Consider the following 6,000-nt stretch of genomic DNA (forward strand, 5'->3'; position numbering starts at 1 on the left):
AAATTGTCCGCAAATAAAATCCCCTTCAGTTTAGGATAATCACACAGGTTATGCGAGAACATATTTATGTCAGGATAGGCCTACCGGGCTCCAAGTCGTCACATATCTCAATCAGACAAAACCAACTATAACCACATTGGCATAGCAATCGCACCGTGTGTAGCTGCTACTAGCTGCAATCTCTATATATACAATGCATACTAACTGTCTGGAGCACAAACCAGAATCAGATCACAATCGCTTAGGACCGTGGGTAACCTTTGGCCAGGTCATCACGAGCAAACAGAACCAGCAGCAACGTTTACGTAAACCAATTTCTTACCTTATGTGGCCCTCCACATGCAGGCTAGATGACGTATCCATATCGATATCCAGTGTCACAAACATGCTTTTTATAGGAAGCAAAAGGACCGGCTATTTTCTGAATAAAAATGTCAATTTTGGCTGTCTGTCTTGAAACTTCTCCAGTGCGTTCACCCCAAAATGCAACGGGACGACAAGATCCCATACAAAGTGAACGTATAGACGCGTATCGGGCGAATTTTTTTGATTTGTCGCGCCACACTTTCGAGCGCGTTCACGAGGGCGCGACAAATTTAAACTTTGACACGAATTTCGCGTGATGACAGCCAATCAGCGTTCAACAGCGTGGCCACTGAGTGACATAACGTAACAGCCAATCAGCGTTCAACCGTCAAACTCAGCGCAGTGCAGTCCGGGGTGTACTGCAGCATGGAGGAGAAAGTGATTGTTGCCGTTTGCGACTCTCGGAGCTCTATATATAATAGTATATAATATAATATAATTGTATATATAATATCACGGCCAAAAGCTCTGTGTGCCTCCGGATGGCCGTAGCGCGGGGAGCTCATAGGGATTGGGCTTCTCGGGGGTTTGTTTACCGGCGTTGCTATGGGTTCCGGTCTTGTGTGTTCCAACGGTATATTAGGTAGGCCTATCTAATAAATGATGCCTTCGAGCGCGCCTCTCGCATGATTTTAGACTCGACGATTTCGGTTGAGTATGTGGGGATTTTTTCAGTCGCAATTGGTTTGCACATTTTTAAAACTGGTGGGGACAAAATTCGTATTTCAAATAGTGGGGGGGACATGTCCCCCCCGTAATCGACGCCTATGGATAGGGGTACTCTATACCGGCGGCCTGATGGCAGAAGTTGGAAGGACTTGTGCAGGGGGTGGGTGGGATCCTGTGTAATGAGGTGGGCTTTCCTTTTAACTGCCTGGCTGTGGAGTACTGATAATTGAATTTGAGTTTTGCCAGTTATTTTGCTTCCTTGATTGACGATCCGGGAAAGCTCTGATTTGTTTTTGGCAGAGGTGAGGGTGAACCAGGATGTGATGTTGAACGTGAGAACAGATTCTATGAGTGATTTATAGACAGCTGTTAAAATGTCCTGTTTGACATCAAAGCTCCTGAGTTTCCTCAGCAGGAACAGGCATAAATGACAGGGCATCCAAAGGGGCCTGAGAAAGAGGCTCGAAAGGATCCCTGGACAATCCGCGCAACACGGTGGGGAGATCCCAGCGTGGTGTAAGCACGTGAAACAGGCCTAACCCGTCTAGCCCCACGCAAGAATCTCTTGACCAGTGGATGGCTGAAGATCGGTCCACCATCACAGCCTGCATGGCCAGCCGAAACGGCTGCCGCATAGACCTTGACAGTGGAGAAGGCCAAACCTTTTTCCAATAAGTTTTGCAGAAACGAAAGCACGCTTCCCACCTCGCATTGAGATGGGACAGCGTGGTTCCTCTCACACCAATTAGAGAAGGCGCACCACTTTGCCGCATAGAGGGAAGAAGTAGAAGGCGCACGAGCACTCTGAATAGTGTTGAGAACCGTCTTAGGCAAACCTTTGCCCTGCAGGATCAACCTCTCAGGAGCCAAACCAACAGCCGTCCCGAGACATCGTGCGGGTGGTGCACCGTCCCGTGGGCCTGTGAAAGCGCATCCGGCCTGAACGGTACTGGCCACGGTGCCGACCACGAGAGCGCGGCCAGCTCTGGAAACCACAGAGCTGAACGGTTCTCCGGGGCCACTAAAATCAGGGACAGTCTCCTGTCTGACCCGTTCCAGAAGAGGAAGGATCAGCTGGAGCGGGGGAAACGCATACAAGAGAGCCCGCGGCCAAGGTGTGTGTGCCAACGCATCTACCCCCAACGGGGGAAGATCCCGGGGGCTGAGGGAGAACCACCATCTGCAGTGTGTGTTCTCCCTGGACGCAAAGAGGTCCACCTGCGCTGTCCCAAACCTCTGCCAGATCAGTCTGACAATGTCGGGATGTAACCGCCACTCGTCTCGGCGGGGACCGCCTCGAGACATGAGGTCCGCTCCAAAGTTCTGGGCGCACGCGATATGCAGGGCTCTCAGACTGAGGAAATACTGATGAGCCCAAAGCCAGAGCTCGACTGCCTTTCGGTGGAGAGCAGGGGAGCGGACTCCTCCCTGTCTGTTGATGGCCGCCGCCGACACGCTGTCTGTCCTGATCAGAACGTGGCGGCCGCGCACCAGGTGAAAGAAATGCAACAGCACTTTCCTCACAGCGTCGAGCTCCAACACATTTATGTGTGCTGTAGGGGGCCAGGGCTGTACAGTGCGACAGTTTTGATCGCATTTGCTATTGAAATATTTAGCGTGCGAAGATAAATACAAGTCCACTCGCACCGGTGCGAAAAGGTGAGAAGGACCCGTGCCGGAAAAAAATCGTCTTTCTGTACGGCTTTCAATGGCATCACTAAGCGCGAGTGTGTGGGACTCGGGAGCATGATGGGAGCGTTGAATGTTAGGAAATGTATTTTAAGTTATAGGCTCGCCAGTTCCGCTCGACTACTAAAAAACTACTTTTCTCGAACATTCACACGTTGAGGAAGAGGGTTTGTAACGGTCGCGGGAAATTCACTTTTTAAGCAAAACAGAAAAATGAAAAGGTATTTCCCTGTATTCGGAAGTTCTTCTTCATCAAATAAAGATGGAAACTTGGAAAAAAAATCCACGTATGGAAGAGATTGACTCGGCGACCACAAGCACAGAACCGGCACCTTCGGACGAAGCCGACTCCACCCATGACTCCGTCTCGGCCAACGGGAAAACTTACAGGTTTAACCCCCAGTGGTTAAAAACGTTCAATTGGCTGGTCTACGACCAATCCAAGAAGTCTATGTTTTGTAAATAATGCCTCGAGGTAGGGGAAAGGACATCAGAGGTTAATAAATAAGTGTTTGTTAAATTTGTAATAATTACTTAATTTTGTTGAATGTGTTCACCACTTCTGGCTGCTGATGTTTTAAAAGAGGCTCTCATATCACTTTACTATTTAATATGTTCATTGCCACTTTACTGTTGTTAAATTTGTTCATTTAGTGTTACTTTTGTATACATAGTAGTATGTGTGCTACCAAATTTATTTTTGTTCTCCTGAATTTTTTCGCTTGCTAGCACCAGTGCTACCATTTTAAAAAGTAAGCGTACAGCCCTGTAGGGGGCTGTACGCCGACATCGCGGCATCGCAGTCATGGTGGCTGAGTCTAGGCAAAGCCCCAAGTAGACTGTCTGCCGGCTGGGGAGCGGGGAGCTCTTCTCCCAGTTGATGGCAAAACCCAGGAAGGAGAGATGGTTTATCACCAACATGGTGTCCCTTCTCGCGGTCTCTTCTGAGTTGCTCAGAATAAGCAGGTCGTCTAGGTAGAAGAGAATCCTCTTTCCCTGACGCCTGAGCGGTTCCAACGCCGTCTCCACACACTTCGAGAAGGTGCGCGGAGCCAGGGAATAGCCGAACGGCAGACACTGGTACTCGTACGCCATCCCCATAAAGGCAAAGCGGAGAAACTTCCTGTGCGCCTACCGAACAGGGACGTGGAAGTAAGCATCCTTGAGATCCAGGGATGTGAACCAATCGCCCTCTCTCACACACCGGAACAACGCTCCGACAGTGAGCATTCTGAACGTCCTCGTGGCAACGAGTCTGTTGAACACGCGAAGATCCAGAATAGGTCTCTTTTCCCCTGACTTCTTGGAAACCAGGAAGTAGCGGGAATAAAACCCTAGGTGAGACTCGTGGGGGGGAACGACAGTGATCGCCCCCTTTACCAAGAGACGTGCCACCTCTGCTGCCAGAGCCGTGCTCGCAGCCGGGTCCCGTAGAGTGGTCTCCACCAACCACATAAAGGGTGGGGGACGACGCTTGAACTGTATGGGATGGCCCCATCTCAACGTGGTGTCCAACCACGATGGTAGAACGCACCGCTCTTTCCAACACGCATAGCGGTCGGAGAGAGGGCGAGCCGACAGCTGAGGAAGACCGTCCAGGAATAACCCGTATTCCTCTGCCCCTACCGCCTCCACACTGCGTGTGAACCAAGGGGGGCTTCCCATGAAAGGGAGGAGGCTCAGCGAGCGTAGGAGACGTACCTGAACCAGCCGCTGTAAAAACAACAAGCTGTCTAGACGTCGCGCTCGTGCCCGCTGAACAGGGAGCGAGCCGTCTGGCCGCCGCACCTGTGCGCATGCGCTGTCCGCAGGCTGTAGCCACAGTGCGCGGACCCGTCTCCTCACCTCCCACAAACTGTTGAAGGGAGGTAGAGGGGATAATGTGGGGAACCAGGAGACCAGGAGGAAAGTAGGAGCAAGCTTCCGGAACTTCCCGGTCCGTGGCGCTGCTCTCCCCGTCTGCGGTGGCTGCTGCTGCTGCTGCACCGGGGCTGGAGTCGGAGGCGGCCCCCGGGAACGCTGGGACCGGCCTGGACCCCGCTTCCTCCCAGCCTGCTGGCGGGAGGAGCCCGTGAGAATCGCCCCGAACCGGGAACGATTCTCACGGACTGACAGCTGGTGCGCGAGCACCTCGGAGAACCGGGGACCAAATAGGCTATCCGGCGCTAGTGGACCCTGGACGAGGCCGGCCGGCCGAAAACGGCTATCGGCTGGCATAGCTGGAGGATGGCGCTGGAAAAGCGGGAAACCGCCAGCCATCTCGCGGCTTCCTCCGGGCCGTAGGCCTCCCTGTCAGCCGACAAGGAGACCATGGCAGAGGAGAGCAGGGCCTCTCAATCCGCCACCGCGGATTGAGAGGCACAAACGAACACCCTGTCCGTTAGGCCGACAATCTGCTTCTGGAGGCGGTAGGGGGGCAGCGGCTTTTCGTTAGGGCGCCATCCGGCGCCCGGACAGAGAAGCGCTGCCAGGGGAGGATCCAGGCGAGGGATCCCCCTCGCCTGAGTATCGGCCCACCCCTCCACGTTGGTGAAATCCGTGTAGGATCTTACCGGAGCCTTCAGGCTTGAAGGGTTCCCACCTGCAGCAGTAAACAAGTGCTGCACAGGCGAGGACAAGGGGCACTGGGTAACCCGCCGGGAAGAAGATGGGGTGCGAAAGCACTCGCCCTGCATATCGTCAGATACGGGGGCGAGAGGCGGGGCCGGCATGGGAATCCCTTTGATGGCCGCCGCCTCACCCATGATCTCCCGGAAGAGATCGGTCATCAGGCGCGGGCCCTCGTGTTGTACGACGGTGGCGGTTGTAACCCGAGAGCGGGAAAAACTGGACGCTGAGTCGCCGAAGACGTCGTCCATGGAGGCGTCGATGATGCCATCGTCGTCTTCAGGGCCGGCCCTGAACAGGTCGATGGCGTCAGCCAGTTCTACCGCAGGGGAAAAGAAGAGATGCCTGGAGAGGATCCCCTCTTCAGGCAGCTCACGGCAGGCGACACAGGAGACAGGGGCCGCCATAGCAGCCTCGGCGTGGTCGGCGCCGAGGCACCGAAAGCACGCCAAGTGCCCGTCACCCGGTGCCAGGGAGGCGGGACAGGAGGCGCATAGGAGTCCTGAAAAGGACCTAGCTCCAGGAGCTCTCTCAGGTGGCCCTGAAAAGGGCCGTTTGTCCGCGGCCTCGGCCAAGCCGCTGCCACCGGCTTGGGAGATCCGTGTTGAAGTTTTCATCTTCTTAATAGTAGTTCTCGCTGATAAACACAAGTGCTGAAAGAAAAGGGAG

This window comes from Gadus chalcogrammus, chromosome 6 (genome assembly GCF_026213295.1).
Source record: "Gadus chalcogrammus isolate NIFS_2021 chromosome 6, NIFS_Gcha_1.0, whole genome shotgun sequence".
In the NCBI taxonomy this organism is placed as follows: domain Eukaryota; kingdom Metazoa; phylum Chordata; class Actinopteri; order Gadiformes; family Gadidae; genus Gadus; species Gadus chalcogrammus.